Below are 17,365 nucleotides of genomic sequence, written 5' to 3'. Positions count from 1 at the left end.
TATGATATTTGCAAAAGTGGCAACCATTCCCATGTTTGGAAAACAATGGGAAGGGAAGCATGCCAAAGAAGGGAGGATGTACTGCATATGAAGTCATCTTTATTCTGTATTTAGTGAGGGTTTGTCTGTGTTCTGCATGTATGACTGAGGTGAGGTACTCTGGTAGCATGTAGTTTTTATGTAGGGATCTATATCAGTTTTCTCATGGCTTTGCCAGGATGAAACCCATACCCAAATGTGTTATCATGGAATCCATAAGATATTAGGCCTAAGTCTTTTTTTTTTTGCTTTTTTGCAGGGTTTTCTGGCTGTCACCACAGCAATGCATGTAAATATAATATGCATGCTGATACGTGGATATTTTTACATCAAAGTCCTTTTTCATGTAAACTCTGTTATTATAAATGCATAATTTCTGATTGTGTGTGTGGGAAGGGCATGCCTGGGGAGGAGGGGGTGCAAGACTATAAGAGTCATGTAGGGTGCCTAATACCCATACAGTGGCCCTAGGGAAGAGTGGAATATATGAGTGGTTGGAAGATGAGAAAGGGGAAAAGGAGGATTTGGGAGTGAGGCGGTTTCAAGAGAACAAAAAAGGATGCAGCTGTTGAGGGGAAAGACAAGGAAGCTAGTCAGCTGGAGATGGTATAAGAAGAAACTCAATGAGGGGGAGAGGGAGGACTGAGAGGGTGCAACAATGATATCTTTTATTTTGCACAAGGTTGTGCTGAACTCCAGGGCTGGCATTGGTTCAAGCCCCTGCTAGAGTCTTTCTCTAACACCACTTAAGGCATCCATCTATCCATCCCTTCTTCCTCAGCCACATGTTCTGCAACTGGCAGATGTCAAAGAGCAGTGCTTACCTGCTGCTCCTTCTTATTTTGCTGGCCTCCCTGTTCTGCCTCCATATTATGGGGTAGATTTTCTAAATCTACGCGCGCGGGTACTTTTGTTCGCGCAACAGGTGCGAACAAAAGTACGCTGGGTTTTATAAGATACACACGTAGCCGCACATATCTTATAAAATCCGGGGTCAGCGTGTGCAAGGGGGTGCACATTTGTGCAATTTGCACGTGCCAAGCCCTGCGCGCGCTGCTCGTTCCCTCCGAGGCCGCTCCGAAATCGGAGCGGCCTCGGAGGGAACTTTCCTTCTGCCTCCCCCCACCTTCCCCTCCCTTCCCCTACCTAACCCACCCCCCAGCCTTATCTAAACCCCCCTACCTTTGTCACAGAAGTTACGCCTGCTTGAAGCAGGCGTAACTTTGCGCGCGCCGGGCCGGCTGCCGCGTGCCATGTTCCGGTCTGGGGGCTGGTCCGGAGACCGTGGCCACGCCCCCAGAATGCCCCGGGCCGAAACCACGCCCACGGCACCACCACCAGATGATGCGCCGACTGCATTACGCCCCCGACATGCCCCCCCGATGACACACCAACCTCGTCACGCCCCCCGACACACCCACCCCAAGAAAGCCCCGGGACTTACGTGCATCCCGGGGCTTTGCGCGCGCCGGAAGCCTATGCAATATAGGCTCGGCGCGCGCAGGCCCATTTTAGAAGGGTTACGTGTGTACCTTATGCGCGTAACCCTTTTAAAATCCGGCCCGCTATGTATATGTTTCTTTATTATGCTGCCACCTGGTGTCATCTTGTGATATTGCATAGTTTAGATGTTCTACAGGGTCTGTACTGATTGGTTATTGTTTGAATGTTTTAGAACTTCCTATTTTGGCAGTTCCTGTTTGCTCTATCTCCTTTTATATGCCTTTCTCTTCTTCTTATCAGTCCTTTCATCCAAGGAATGCCTGGGAAAGTTTATTTCCTACAGACATTTTCAGTTGGAAATAGGCTTTTGGCAGGCTAGCACCTTGTTCTCATCCTCTTTTCATCTCTAAAGTACTATTAACCCTTCAGCTATTGTCAGGTTTCAGAGAAGCCTATTACAGCTGTATCAGGTTCATCAACCTGTTTGGATTCTCTTGGGGGCTCTCTCATCTACTGTGAGTGAGGAACTGTTCTTCATTCAAATAAATGCTTTTGGTAACCAAGAACTAAGTTATCTTTTATCTTCAGCTGTCTTAAAGGTTTAACCGATTGTTTAGGGGTTCAAACTAGACATCAAACACCAAGGGAAATACACTCCCTCTGTAGTCAGAACTGCATGGTGTTAGCAGGCCTCAGGCAGTTTTAATTGCAGTTTCAATTGCTGGCTGAGGAGGAAACATCAGCAGCAGATAAGTGCTGCTTTCTGACTCCTGCCAACTGGAGGAGATCCTGCAAGTCAGAAGGTATGGAAGGAAGGATGAATTGAAGACATTGTTGTAGTTGATAGACGCAATGGCAACTTAGGACCATAATTTTGCAGCACACCGACACTTCATCTGCAGCACACCAGTGTTCCATGGCACACCAATTGGAAAATGCTGTGATAGATACTTCATGCAGTTTAGTACATCTACCCTAAGTCTTTAACTGGATGAAGATGATATACACATTTCACCGTATGAATTTAGAACTGTTGATATTATGATGAATTCTTCAAGTCAATATTCAAACAATCATCATATTCTACCATCAGAATTTACCGAAGCCTGTGTAATTAACAGACGGTGAGACCTCATATGTACTACGGCAGGCTATTGAGCAAAAGCCCGTCAATGCCAGTAGTTTAATCGTATGGAGTTAAATGCAGTATTGCACCGTCTAAGTATTTATAATCATTGGTCTCACAGTCTATTGTATTGTATTGACACGTTGTGTCCGTTACTGATATTGTATAGGCAGTAAGTAGGGTAAACACTTATCGTAGCAGGTTATGCAGTGAGGGTGTATCGCTGGCGAATTAGCCCGACACGGCTCGTGTTTCTGGAGAACCTTCTTCAGGGGCTGCAGTATGCCAGTACTGTAAATAGAATGAAGCAACATTAATGCATCCTGTCTTAAAACAACATGATTCCTGAGCTGGTGTCAACTATAACCTACTGTTCCCAGGACTGCCAACTCGTTCTGCTACTCGGCTGCGGCAAAAGTCAGGCAGCAGGATCCGCCATCTTAGAATCCGAATTATATACCCAGTGTTGCAGACAAAAAACAATTAGTGATGACGTCAAAGCAATTGACTGAGACAGGTACTGTAATTAATGAAGAATTAAATGAATTAAATGAATTAAATAAGGGATGTCCATTCTACGGAGTCATTGAGACCCGAGGGTGTTTGGGATTTTAAAGTAAAAATCCACCACTGTTCCCGGGTATTTAGCAGTTGTTTGAAGTCTCCCCCACGCGGGCTGGGAGTGATTTGTTCGAGGACGGTCCACCGTAATTGATCAAATGTGTGGCCAGATGTGATACAATGGTCGACCATAGGTGCTTCTAAATTTGCCGTTTTTAAACGGCTGCGATGTTCAAAGAGGCGTGTTTTGATTTTTCTACTGGTACGTCCTACATAGGTTAATAAACAGGGACACTGGATAAGATATATCACACAGGTAGAGTTACAGGTAGTCTCTGATCTTTTATGATAGGTGTGACCTGTACGGGGGTGTTGCCATGTGGGACCTTCCATAGTAATAGCACACATTTCACAGTTACCACAGCTTGAATGATTGCCGTGCTGTCTTGCTGGATTCTGCAGAGTGATAGCTGTGTGAACAACAATATCTTTTATATTCTTGCTTCGTTGATATGCAAAAAGAGGGTATTCGGAAAAAATATGATGCAATTGAAGGACATGCCAGTGTCTTTTTATACTTTGCATGATCAGGTAGGATTTGTCCGTGTGTGTTAGCACACAAATGTCTGTTGAAACAGGATCCCGTGTTTTATATTGCAGAAGGGCTGTCCGTGGTGAATGCCATGCTCTTTTGAACGCTTTATATACTGCATGATAGGGATATCCTCTAGAAAAAAATCTGTCCGCCAATATACTCGCCTGGAATTTAAAATCTTTGTCCGACGAGCATAAGCGTCTGAGTCTAAAAAATTGACTGACTGGCAAGCCTTGTTTGAATGCTCTCAGGTGAAAGCTGTGGTATCGGAGTAAGTTATTCCTTTCAGTTTCTTTACGATGAATAGATGTGTGTACTTGGTGATTATGAATAGTGATGGAGATATCTAAAAATGATAACTGGGTATCACTGAAATGTGTGGTGAATTTAAGATCCGTGTCTATAGTGTTGATCCAAGTGGTAAATTCCTGAAGGGACTTGTTGTCTTGTGTCCAAAAAATGAGAAGATCATCTATATAGCGGATCCAGAGTGATATAGCATTGAACCAATGTGAACTATAGATGTGTAATCTTTCAAGTCTGTCCATTTCACCAGCATGTTATACAGTAATTACATATTCCTCAGATGGGGAGCGAAGCTGACAGAACTTTCCCAGGTGAGAAGAGAACTAAAGAGTCAGAGAGGACCCAAAAATGAAAAAGAACTGAGGTAGCGCATCCAAGGTTAGGCTCAGTGTATGTACTGTGCTGTGGACCCTGTGTTGTGGGTGTATGGGGGAGAGAGCTGAGTTTACAAGCAGCTGCTTAGAAAGATTTTCCTTGCTGCTTTGAAGAAAGAAAGTTTAGCTTTCCACTGAGAAGACAGGTTGCTATGTCCAAAGAACCTAAAGGTTAGCGATGGGCCTATGAAACAAAATGTTTATCTTTCCTCATTTTTTGTTTCTTACAACCTAGACCTCATTCTTTTAAAAGGGCCATCATCCAGATAAGAGGAGACAAAAAAAAACCATTTCTTTCTGACTGTGAAAATTTTGCTTACTTTGTTTATTTGTATTCTAAATTTTTCCCATAGAAACTGCAGGAGTAAAGTCCCCAAATACTTTCTACCACTGGGCAATGTTCAAAGGACCCATGTAATTTCCCTTTAAAAATTAGCTACATCGTCAACAGACTTTGTAGCTATACTGCCTCTTTGAAAATTGTCCCATGGTTCTGGTACAAGAAATTAAGATGCAAATTAGTATCATTCTTATGAAGAAAATCTAATGGTACTCCTCGAGGTAAGGCTAAAAATATAACAAGAAGATTGCTATTGTTAGTCTAAAAAAGAAAAGTATGTCTTAAATTTAGACTTATCTTAATAAGAATTACATCAGCTGGTAAAAAAAAAAAAAAAAAACATAAATGTAGAAAACAGCAGCCGCGATAGACCAAGTTAGCTGGCTTCCAAGTTAGTGATGTTAACAGTTCTCCTTAGGCAATGATTAATCATACTATTCAATTTAATTTAATCTAATTAGAGCATTCAACAAGAAAACTGGCAGCAATAGTCCAACATCGTATTCAACATTACCATATGTTTCAACATACAGTGCAATGTGCACTGCAGAAGGAACAGAGGCCACTATAGACAGGACCACTGAAAAGTAGTACAGTTCCCCAGCTGCACACATTTGCCTAAGGAAATCTCAGATGCTCTTCTTATATGAAATGTCACTATGCATAGAATAATTTGCACAGAGTATCTGATTCAGGAGCAACATAGGATCTATGTACGAAGGGAGCTAGTGTTAATGTCCACATTGGAAATGTGTTAACATGCCTTAACACAGGCATTACCTAATACTTATATAACAAGGTGCATGATTTGTGAATGTTAATGTTACTAATCACAAAATATTAAATTCAGCTATGTACAAGGGAACTTTTGTTGAGGAATCTTATGACCATCATACAATGCCTCTAGAAGCTTTTGGCTTATATGTGAAGCCCATGAAACTCTGGGCTTGACTAATCATAGGTTGCAAGAAGTCCTGGTATTCTCCATCCGGAGCTATAACAAAAGATAAGACACTGGATGTATAACTACTAATGCGTGCACTTAGCTTGAATCCTCATGGGCTTCACAAATAAGCCAAAAGCTTCTAGAGGCATTGTATGATGGTCGTAAGATTCCTCAACAAGAGTTCCCTTGTACATAGCTGAATTTAATATTTTGTGATTATTTCATATTTTCAAGCTATTCTTCTTGGGGTTTTTATTGTACTGTTAATGTTACTATGCAGTAATGTAATGTGCATGCAAGTAACCCACCCAAAAGAAATTATGCTACTGGCCTCAGGAATTGACACTGGATAGTGGATTTAGTGTTGACACTGGCCTCTTAATGCAGCAAAGTTAACTACAGTTTAGGAGGTTCAGACTGTCAGCGGTACTATTTTGGATTTGGTGCTGACATGGTTTCCTTGTGCTGGTGAAGATTAAGGAATACCTATGAAAGATAGAAATATAGGAACAGAACAGCAGAAAAAGACCATATGGTCTGCACATCTCTACATTTCTACTACTCCCTCAAAGATTCCATGTGCTTATTCCATACTTTCCTGAATTCAGATACTGTCCTGGGAGCCTGTTACATGCATCCACCATCTTCTGTAAAGAAATGTTTCCTTAGATTACTCCTGAGTCTACCACTTTTTCACCTTCATCCCATAACTCCTCATTCAGAGCCTTCTTTCCATTGGAAGAGGCCCACCTCCCATACTTTGATATCTTGGGGATATTTAAATATCTGTCATATCTTCCTATCCTGCCTTTCTTATAAGGTATACATGTTTAGATCTTCAATTCTGTCAAAGACCGTTGACTATTTTGGTAGCCACCTTATAGATCAACTCCATTTGGTTTATATCCTTTTGAAGATGTGATCTTCAAAATTGCACACTGTATTCCAAATAAGGTCTCACCAGGGAGATCTTATTTGGAACCTAATCCCCTTTTTTTCTACTGACTATTCCTCTCCTTATATATGCAAGCATTTTTCTGGCTTAGGCAATTGTTGCGATCCTGCCCGCAGCAGCACCACAAGCAGGCTCTTACCTCGCGGCCCGGAGTCCACTCTGAAGCCTGGACCTCCCAGAAACAGCAGGAGCCGCTGTGTGCTGCTCCCTCGGCATGCTGGCCATGCTGTCATGTTCCAGCACTGCAGGAGCCGTCGCGAGCTTGCCCTTTTCTTCCGCGGCATGGAGCCACGTCGGTCCTTCCTTCGCGGCCCGGAGGCAACCATCAGCAGAAAAAGATCATTCTCTGTCATTGGACCAATCTTATGGAACGCATTACCAGACTCTTTAAGATCCATATCCAACTTCAAACACTTCAAAAAATCCCTAAAAACACATTTATTTCAATCTGCTTTCCATATATCACACACTAAATAACATATCTACTTCTCCATCACACAGGGCACAACATTATTATATATTGATTTATTTTTTATGTAAACTATTCATTGTTTTAGATTTTTATTTTTATTATATATTTTTGTAATTTTGAGCTTTTATAATTTGATAATCTTTATGTTCTTTTTAATTTAAATCTTTATTTATATTTGTTTTTTTATTTAGTTATGTAAACCGTTTTGACTAAACACTGTTTGTAAAGATGGTATACAAACACTTTAAAATAAATAAATAAATAAATAAATCTTCTAGCAGGTCTGGGGGCCTGCCCTCATGCGGCAGGAGCCGCTGACACCAGGAGCCATGCCAGGTCTTCCTCTGTGGCTCAGAGACCACCGATGCCTTCGGTGCAGCTGGGACTGCCTCCTTCAGCTTCGCGGCCCAGAGGCCACAGTCTCTGACGTTCCCTGCGGCATGGAGCCACCCCTGGGGTCTTCCAGCAGTTGGATGCCACCTCCAGCAACAGGGCCTGCCCAGAGGCCTAGATCCAGCTCCTCCTCTTCAGCAGGACTGTTGTCCAGGGTCCTGCACCTCTCCTACTTCCTCTTCTTAGGTGCAGGGCCGTGTCTCCTGGCCTGACTTAAAGGGCCATTGAGGGAGTGGTTCCTGTTACACCCTGATAACATCATCTTCCTGGATCCACCTCTTCAGCCTACAAAAGGCTTCTCAGGTCAGTCCTTCCAGGCCTTTGCAAGGAGAAAGTCCTCCTTAGGACTCTACGTCTTCCAGCTTCTCCAAGGCACTATATTCCATGTGGGATCCCTTGTCATCTAGATCTTCTTCGTTCCTTGGTCTCTTGTCTTCGTATTTGTTCCAGAGGTTCTCCTGATGTTCCGTTCCTGTCCTGAGTCTTTGCCTGTTCCAGGTGTCCATCTGTTCCTGATGTCTTCGTCCAGATGTCTTCCGCTCCGCTCTGACCCATCCCTCATGGTCCGCAACCAGCCTGTCTAGGTTGAGTAGGACACGTAGTGGTCCAGTGGTCCGCAACCACTCCCGCTGGGGTGCCTAGGGCACTGGTGGGTCCTTCCATCGGATGGTGCCGAGGAGTCATCTCGTCCCTAATCTGACATGCCTTGTTCCTGTGATTCTTCACTTAGTCCTTCTGATCATCAACATGTTCAAGATTCTGGAGTTCCTCCTTGTGGTCCATCTTCAATCCAACCTTGGAACACCTCAGATGTGTCTTCCACACTGGGTCGGGGTTTTCGTCCTCTTTTGAATGACCTCACGACGGGTCGGGGGTTTCGTCCTCTTCCGAATGGCCTGTCAGGTGTGTCAGTCATCACCGTGTTTCTTAGGCTCCTTCCAGGACGTGGCTACCAGGAGTCTTAGTCGATTACCTTCATCCATCTGTCCTGACATCCTTCATCTTGGATTTCCAGTCCTTCTCTTCAGTACTCATTGCCATTTTGAACTCTAATGTATTTGAGTCTATGTTAGCTCACTGCTTCACCTCCAACGTGGCATCCCGGCTGGGGTGTGTAGGGCGCATGGCGTGGCAGCACTCCTTTCAAGTTCTACCTCAATGCCTGAGTCTTCATCTACCTCATTGCCTGAGTCTTCGTCTTCCTATGTCTGAGTCTTGTCCTGTGCCAGATGTCTCCATCCGCCCTTGACCTCTGTCCAGCCTGCCACCCTTACCATTACCCAGCGGCAATCCGAAAGGGCTTGGAATGGTCGGAGTACTGTTCAGAGACCATCATTGAATTGATGGTCTCACCTGGGCATGCAGGTTTGGTAAGAGGTTCCTGGTTCTCCAGTTCCCAGACATGGACCATCTCACCATAGGGGCACACATCTTGTCCCGCACTGGGGAGCACCCTCTAGTGCTCCCTTCCACCCACAGCACAGCAGCAATCACCTTCTCCACTTGATTGGCCACTTTGTATCAACAGATACAATCACCCTGATGTAAGGGTTGCCCATTTTCTGCCTTTATGAAAATTCTCCTCCCTCTTACAAACATACAGTATGTGTCTTTAGCAGCTCTGAATGCTCTCAGTATGACAGAGGTCTCAACAGACTTTACCTACCTGTGATGTCAGTGTAGTATCAGCATGCTAAGAAGGTGCATCATTCTCCATTGGGAGGGGTATTAGGAGAATATAAAACAGATTCTCCCTCAGGAAGCAGTCCTGAGGACTGGGAACAAGTGTTCTAGGAAGTACCAGAGGAAGGACAGCCTGCCAGGGAAAGTCTACCAGAGTTAAGTTGGGAGCCCTATGGAGAAGAAAATTTCCCTGGAGATTGTGTGGACCAGTATACTGGGAGGTGCCAGAGGAAAGGCACCTACCTGGGAAATCTCACCAGAGCTTAACACTGATACAACTGCAATCAGCCTGAAATACCAGATAGAGAGTGAAAAAGAGAAAAAGACCTTGAAGGAAAAGATTACACCTACCAAACAGGTACTGGAAGGGTTCACGGTATAAGTATTCATCCAGAAGTGCTGATTTGTTTTGGATGATGAGATAAAAAGTGACTGAATTTGATTTTTGGAACTTTGGACTTTGATTTCTGTGGAATTGTACATTGTTTAGATTTTTATTTCCCTGCCATCAGTCAGTAAAGAATTTTATATTGAATAATAGTGCTGGTGTAGACAGGAGCTCTTGTGAGTACAAAACCATAAGACCCTTGAAAAGAGACTTGGTTTGTCCCCTTGTGTGGATACCTTGGGATGTCATCTTTGTGTTGTTCGTGGTCTTCTGAATGTGCCCCCATGCCCAGGACAAGAACAGGATAGGAGCTACACCTAGATCCTGCTTTAGTTTCATGCATAGAATTTCACCCCTTATATTGTACTGCTTGCTTGGGCTTTTGTTGCCAAAATGCATTTTTTAGCATTAAATCTTAACTGACAGATTCTAGACCATTCCTCAAGTTTTGCTAAATCCCCCTCAAGTTTTCCACATTTTCCTGGGTGGGGGCTCATTCCCAATTTTGGTATCATCCACAAAAAAACCTTTCCAGATAGTCCTTCAACAATATCGCTTGCAAAAATATTGAAAAGAATCAGTCCAAGGACTGATCCTTGCTGCACACAAATAGTAATGTTTCTCTCCTCAGAGTGAACTCAATTTATCATTATCCTTTTGTCATGCCTCTCACTCAACCAGTATCTAACCCAGTCATTCTCCTTAGGGCTTATAATAAGGGAATTCTGTTTATATATGTCGTCTATGTGGAACTGTGTCAAAATCCTTTACATCTAATGCTCACCCTTGATCCAACTCTCTTGCCACCAAGTCAAATAACTTGATCAGATTTGTCTGACAAGGCCTATCTCTGGAAAACCATGAGCAAGTATGTGGAGATCGGGGGGGGGGGGGTAGATTTGGAGGGGGTGGGGGTGTTGCAAGCCCAATAGGTCCTTGTTAGAACTAGAGAATAAATGAGGGAATTATGAAGTCCAGTCTCTTCTGATGGGCTGGGTATGGAGTATGTCCAATCTGTTTTATCAGGGGAGGGGGGAGTGGGGAGAAAGGATGAAGACAGCTGAGAAGACCAAATCTGTTCCAGTGGAGAGGTGCCATCACAAAGGCATAATCTGTTCAGACAGGGTGCCATGAAGGCCCATCTTAAATCCACTGGGGATGGGGCAATAGTGGGGCCAAAATAGTCCTGATCGTTTCTAGCAACAGGATGGATAGAACTATAAAAGCCTTTCTTAAATCTGGTCAGTCATGGGTGGGGGAAGAGGTTGCAAAGGCCTGATCTGATTTGAGGATTGGGGACAGTTTCCTTGTATTAACTAACCCTTTCAAATTGGGCCAGTTAGCCCAGGGAAACTTAAAATGTATTGTCACTAACATTAGCATGGCATGGTAATGCTGGCACATTTGCATATCATTACTTTTACACATCAGGTCTTAAAGCCTGATAAAAAAAAAAAAAAGCCAGTATTAACACTGGCAGGCGAATTGTGTTACCATGCCAGTTTTAATGATGGTTAGTAGATAGACCCTATATCTTTTATCTGAGCATACAAAGGCGCATACATCTTGGAATGTCTGATTACTAGGAGCCTGGGGAATCACCCATAGACAGACATAAGAGAACTGACAGTCCTAGTCTGCAGACAGATTACTAAAGTAGCAACTGCTAAGTAAAAATAAAGCTATTAAATGGCCTTGGTAAGAAGACTGGTGATTGGACAGTAGAAGAAGGATACTTGGCAGACTTGTGAAAACCTACAGATGTTGAGATGCAGGCAAAGATTTAAAACATCTCTCAGAGAGGCCTCAAACAGAGAAGAGCATCTGGATTAAGAATAGGGTGATGTTTCAGATTTAAAATACTCTGACCAGGACATATTGTGAAATTGTTTCTATAAAATTCTCAGCTTGATAAAATCATCTGAAGAAAGGAAAAGTTTATGTCTGAGGTTTTGGATTGCTGTAATGCTAGGGGTCGAGTCACCCAATTTGAAGCTGGAAAGGAAGCTGTGGAAAGAGCTATTTGGGAAGGAAAGGAAAACAATATAGTGAAAAATAATTGCCCAGCAAAGTTGAAGTAGGGGCTGCAAAGGAGACCAAACAGGTCTCCTTTGAGCATATCATGAAATATTTGCAGCTCTCCTGGCTCCAGATAGCAGGAGGCATTAGTTGCTTCATTAGCCTATGCATGAGCATGATTATCCCTTCAAGGAAACCATAAAGGTAATTTTAAAATAAGTGTGTGCGCACTAATGTAACTGCATGTGTGCGAAAAGCATGAATTTTCAGCAATGCGACAAAGTATGCACAAACTTTACAAAATGTGTGTACAGACACACATATTTCTTTGCCTGTATCCTTTGTGCATAGGTGTACACACAACCCATGTCACGCTCACGTTTGCACGGATGGGTGGTGCACCAGCTTCAGCACCACACCATTTCTGGATTCGCAAAGGTGGACATAAAAAAAAAATGCCTTGCCCTGCTTACCAGCCGAATTTTATCACCAGGGATGTCCAACATCTGGCATGCCCGGTGGTGGCCAAGGAGGCAGGTTTATTTTTTGTTCCTGGGGTGTGCTGGGACTTCAGGAAAAACAAACTTGCATGGATGGAACTCTGCATCACTTTCAATCATGGTGCCTTCTACTCACGTGGGATAAGTAGAATGGGGACAATGGCATGGTGAAGGTCAGGCCATGCATAGGGGGGTACTAGTAGGGTCTGGGTGGAGGGCATGGGTGGTGAGGATCAGGCTCTGCATGGGAGGGCTACAAGGTGGGTCTAGAGAGGGGTGGAGGTATGGGTGGTGAGGGTCAGGACAAGCATGGGGAGCTACTGGGAGAGTATTGAATGCGGTATAGCTACTCACATCTGAACGCATAATAATCAATAGTTACATACCACTACGGCAATCACATTAACAGCAATCATGCACTAATAATGTGCCTCATATTGCTTTGCCCTCTAGATTGAGGTCTTGATGAAGAAGGCCCGGAAGCTGTGCGCTCAGCAGGATGGGGCTGGAGGTAAGATATTCCTCATTCCAACTTGTAATTGTTATCAAGCTCCATATATGTTCTCTATGTGAAGTACCACATTAATCACCCCCTCCTCTGCCATGCTTGGTCTCACCCTTCACCTTATGCTAATCCTCCTTCACATATCTCTATGTCACAGATTCCATTCTCCTGAAAGTGTTTAGGAAAGACATCGTGTAGCCTAGTTGGCTTGCTTTCAGGGACTTTACTCCCATTCCAACATGGATTTTCCTGTAACCAACATGGTTCAGTCCAATACAACAATGTGTAGCATCACAGCTCTGCATGTCTTGCTACATACACCTCTACCAGTGAGTTTAACCCCATTGCACATTTCTTTCCCTCACCCCCTAGCACATAGTAACCTCCATCAATGTGCATGATGATCCCATCAATGAGCAGGATGTCCAATCACCTACCAAAATGGAAGGTAGCACCTGGATGACCGGTTTGTCCCATACCTAACAACGCTTCTCTTTGTCTTCAACTCTCCCTCCAAAGGTTAGTTCTCTAAATGCCTCAGTCTTCCTGTGCTCATATTCTTCAGAATGTGAGCACACAACATGATACACACTTGCTTTTGTCTTCAGAGATACCAACTCCTCATTGTCATCCTCCTCCTCAGATCAGGAGGAGGAAGAAGATGAAGCAGACAATAGTGGAAAGACCCCAGCCCCACACCCTGCTGAAGCAGCAGCAGCCACCACTGGGGAGGAGCAGGATGCCACTCCTCCACCCTGTCCACCACGAAGGGAACCAGTAGTGGTCCAACACCTCTGCCTCCAGCAGGTGCATCCCAGGCCTCAACAGCCCCAGACCCCTGTCCCTGTAAGGCCTCCTCCCTGTTTGGCCCAGGGAGCTAGGGATGCTGCAATGCTGACTGGCCAGCAAACCAGTCTGCTGGCCTCTACCATCATCCATACCCCCAGCAGCTTCAACGGGAGCAGCCACTGAAGAGCCTCTTTCTAGGTGGCAATTTGAAGCCCTGGTGCAGGTAGTGGCAGAGCACCAGAGGAGAATGCAAGCATCCCTTGGGAGTCTGCTTAGGGTGGTGCACCACCACAGTCATGCTCTGCGCAGGCTGGGCATGGCCATGCAGCTTCATACCAGGAGCCAAGTGCCATCCTGTGCAGACTCCTAAATCTGAGTTTGTAGCAATCCCAAATTCCCTGGGGGTTTTTTTTTCTGTTTGTTTGATTAATAGTTTGTTCCCTAGTTAGGCCCTCCCCATCTCTTTTTATTTTTAAATGTTTTTTAACAATTTAATAAGAAATAAAATGGTTACATTTGTTAATAAAAATCATTAACACAGCAAAATACTCTTTGTATGAGTTAATCTGTACTGATAGTTTTCATGAGGTGAATAATCCAAAGTAAAAATTTAAATTGATAACTTGGAGTTACATGGCTAACTTGTGAATTATCCCTCTAAATAGCTTTGCATATTGACCTCTAAGGCTTTTTTTGGTGTGGCAATAGTTATGATGGCAGTACACACACTTTAATTTCATGCTTAAGAGGTAAAACACGTCTCTCAGGTTCCCCCTCTCCACAATTTCTCATTCTGTCTAGCTGGGCCCAGAAAAGGAATGTGGTCATAGAGTGTTGCAAATGGCAAAGGACAGATCATAGACAGCAAGGGATAACTTTCATTTTACTCTGCACTTTGGAGAAAGTTATTACATGTCAGCACCACAGCTTCAGCTAATTCTGGGCATGTAGCCTACTGCTTTTTCAAGTTAGCATATAGGCCCTGTTCCCAATGTTGCTGGTGATCATGAGGTTGAGAGTAAAAAAAATAAAAAAAAGTTAGTACATCTTGGGCAGGGGGTGGAAAAAATAGATAAGGCATCAGAAGGAAATGTGAAGAACATCAGGTAGGGTTTTTTTCTGTGGGAGTGATTAGAGGGAACCAGATTTTGTGTGCTGATGGTGCTGAAGCAAACAAATTAGGAAAAGATAGAAATGCATGGGCCAGCATCCAGGAACATGGGACCACACTTATTGGCCATAGATTGATTATTGAGAAGGTGGAAATCTGAGGAGAGTCAATTATATGTGGTGAAGATTGGGGAATCAGATGCATGCTCAAGAGGTATAAGAATAGGAATGGTAGAAAACACACAGCACCTTTCTTGTTATTGTCTGTCTTCTCATGAACCAACACATTCATCGTTACCATGCACCAGCATTCTTACAGTGTTGCCTATGTAAGGGTCTTAGTAAAGGTATACAGTACAGTCAATGTCCCCTGAGTGACACATTTGACAAGCGATCCATACAACTGTTTGGTTTCCATTCATTAGCTAGGCCTAGTAACCATAAAGAAACAATATGCATTCTACCTTTTGCCTGACTCACAAGGGCTTGTCTTTCTGCAAAGTCCTAACTATACAGCAGATGGATAACAACAAGAACCGTGTAAAGCGGAGTGCCACAGTTTACACTCCGCTTTACATGGAGTGTAAACCGTGGCACTCCGTGTAAAGTGACATTTCGGAAGAGACAGAAGGTAAACTTTGCCTATTTGCGGTTGATACTAAGCAGCAGTTACTATCCTTAACAGAAGATATGGGATTTCTACCCTTAACCAATAAACCTTGATGCTTTTAACTCAGCTGCAACATCGCTCTCCACTTTGACAGTGGGAGGGGGGGAAGGGGTGGAAGATGAATTGGATTCAGACAACTAACATAGGCCCTGACTTTTATGGAATGGGGTACTGATACGCAGACATAAGTGAAAAAGCACAGGACTGCTTCTACAGCCATTCCCATAAGCAAAGCACATCAAGCAGCACTGTTTGAATTTTCAAGAAAGCTAGCAATAATTTTTTTATGAGGTGTCAAAAGGCTTAGGGGATAAATGCATGGAGCAACAATTGCTACTGTAAGAAGCTTGCTAGGCATTACTATGTTACTTGTCCACATTAAATTTCATCTGCCATTTTGATGCCTATTCTCCTGGTCTTGCAAAGCCCTCCTTCAATTTCTCACAATCAGCTTGCGATTTAAGAACTCAGAATAATTTTGTGTCATATGCAGATCTGATCACTTCACTCCTTGTTCCCTTTTCCGGATCATTTATAAATATATTAAAAAGCACCAGTTCTAGTACTGATCCCTGAATCACTTCACTATTTAGCTTTTTCCACTGAGAAACTGACATGTAGTCCTGCTCTCTGTTTCTTGTCTTTTAACCAGTTTTCAAGCTATAATAGGACATTGCCTCCTTTCTCTGGAGTCTCTCGTGGGGACTTTGTCAAATGACTTCTGAAAATCCAAATTCACCAGCTCGCCATTATCCATGTTTATTTCCCCCTTCATAAATATGTAGCAGATTGGAGAAGCAATATTTCCCTTGGCTAAATCCATGCTGGTTATTTCCCATTAAGCCATGTCTTAACTATATATTCTGTGATTTTGTTCTTTAGGATAGTTTCTAAGATTTTTCCTGGCACTGAAGTCAGCCTCACCTGTCTTTAGTTTCATAGATCACCCTGGAGACCTTTTAAAAGATTGGCATTACCTTGGCCACCCTCCAATCTTCAGCTACAATAGATGATTTTAATGATAGGCTACAAATTACTAGTTCTGTTACTATGCATGTGCTTGGAATACAGGAAGTAGGGAAATGAGAGGATGGGATGAAAGGGGATGCAGGACAATTAGTTGGTGTGAGAGAGAAAAAAGGGATGTCAAGGCATGGAGTAGGAGGGAAGAAAGAGGGGGATAAAGGGCATGGAGTGGAGTGGGCTCTATAGGCTGATCAGAGTTAGCCACATAACATATCTGGCTAACTCAGCTTAACCGGCTAAATTCTAGCCTGCTAACTTATTAACTTGTTGCGGTCCTGGCCGCGAGCACCGTGGCCCGGCCCTTACCTCCTTGTTTCCGGACCTGCTCCAGCCTCCGGAGCCCTGGCTTGCGGCCCGTTTGCCGGCGTCCCCGCTGGGGCTGCACCGCCGCGAAGGTGCCTGAGGACGCCCGGCTCCTAGGCACGCACGCGCGCCACTTGGGCGCCTTTCTAGCCCGTTTCCCGCCAGTGGTGACTCCGCCCAGTTCCTGACGTCAGACGCCGCGGCCTTGATAAGCCAGCCACGGCCATCCAGTCCTCGCCTTGCAATGGGTTAGCTTCCCAGTTTCCAGTTGCGCTGTGCCCTGGAGTGACTCGTTTGGCTTCGTCGCTCCGTTCCTGCTACAGTACTTGCTTGGTTCCTGTCTGCCTGCTACAGTACCTGCTTGGTTCCTGTTTACCTGCTACAGTTCTTGCCTGGTTCCAGTACTCGAGTCTTACTACAGTTCCTGCCTGGTTCCAGTACCCGAACCCAGTTACAGTATCACTACTGTCCTAGTCTGGTTCCAGTTACCTGTCCTGATCCACGACCCGCCTAAGTCCCAGCGGCCAGGCCCCTACGGGCTCCTCCCGGGGGGGGGGGGGGGGTCTTCGGCTTCCAAGGGTGAAGCCACCTAAGTCCCAGCGGTTGGGCTCCTACAGGCTCCTCCCGGGGGAGCACCAGCTTCCAGGGTGAAGAGCATCTACGTCCTGCCTGAACATCTGCCTCCCAACCTGCTATTCATTAGAGACATTGACCATCTTTTCCCAGTCTCCAGCAGGTCGGCCCAAGGGTCCACTAAATTGAGACTCCCACAACATAACTGGCAAGAATTGAGCCAGATAAGTGCTCAAATCTTCATTTACC

Source organism: Rhinatrema bivittatum, chromosome 3 (genome assembly GCF_901001135.1).
Source record: "Rhinatrema bivittatum chromosome 3, aRhiBiv1.1, whole genome shotgun sequence".
Lineage (NCBI taxonomy): Eukaryota > Metazoa > Chordata > Amphibia > Gymnophiona > Rhinatrematidae > Rhinatrema > Rhinatrema bivittatum.
This window is presented reverse-complemented; position numbering follows the sequence as displayed.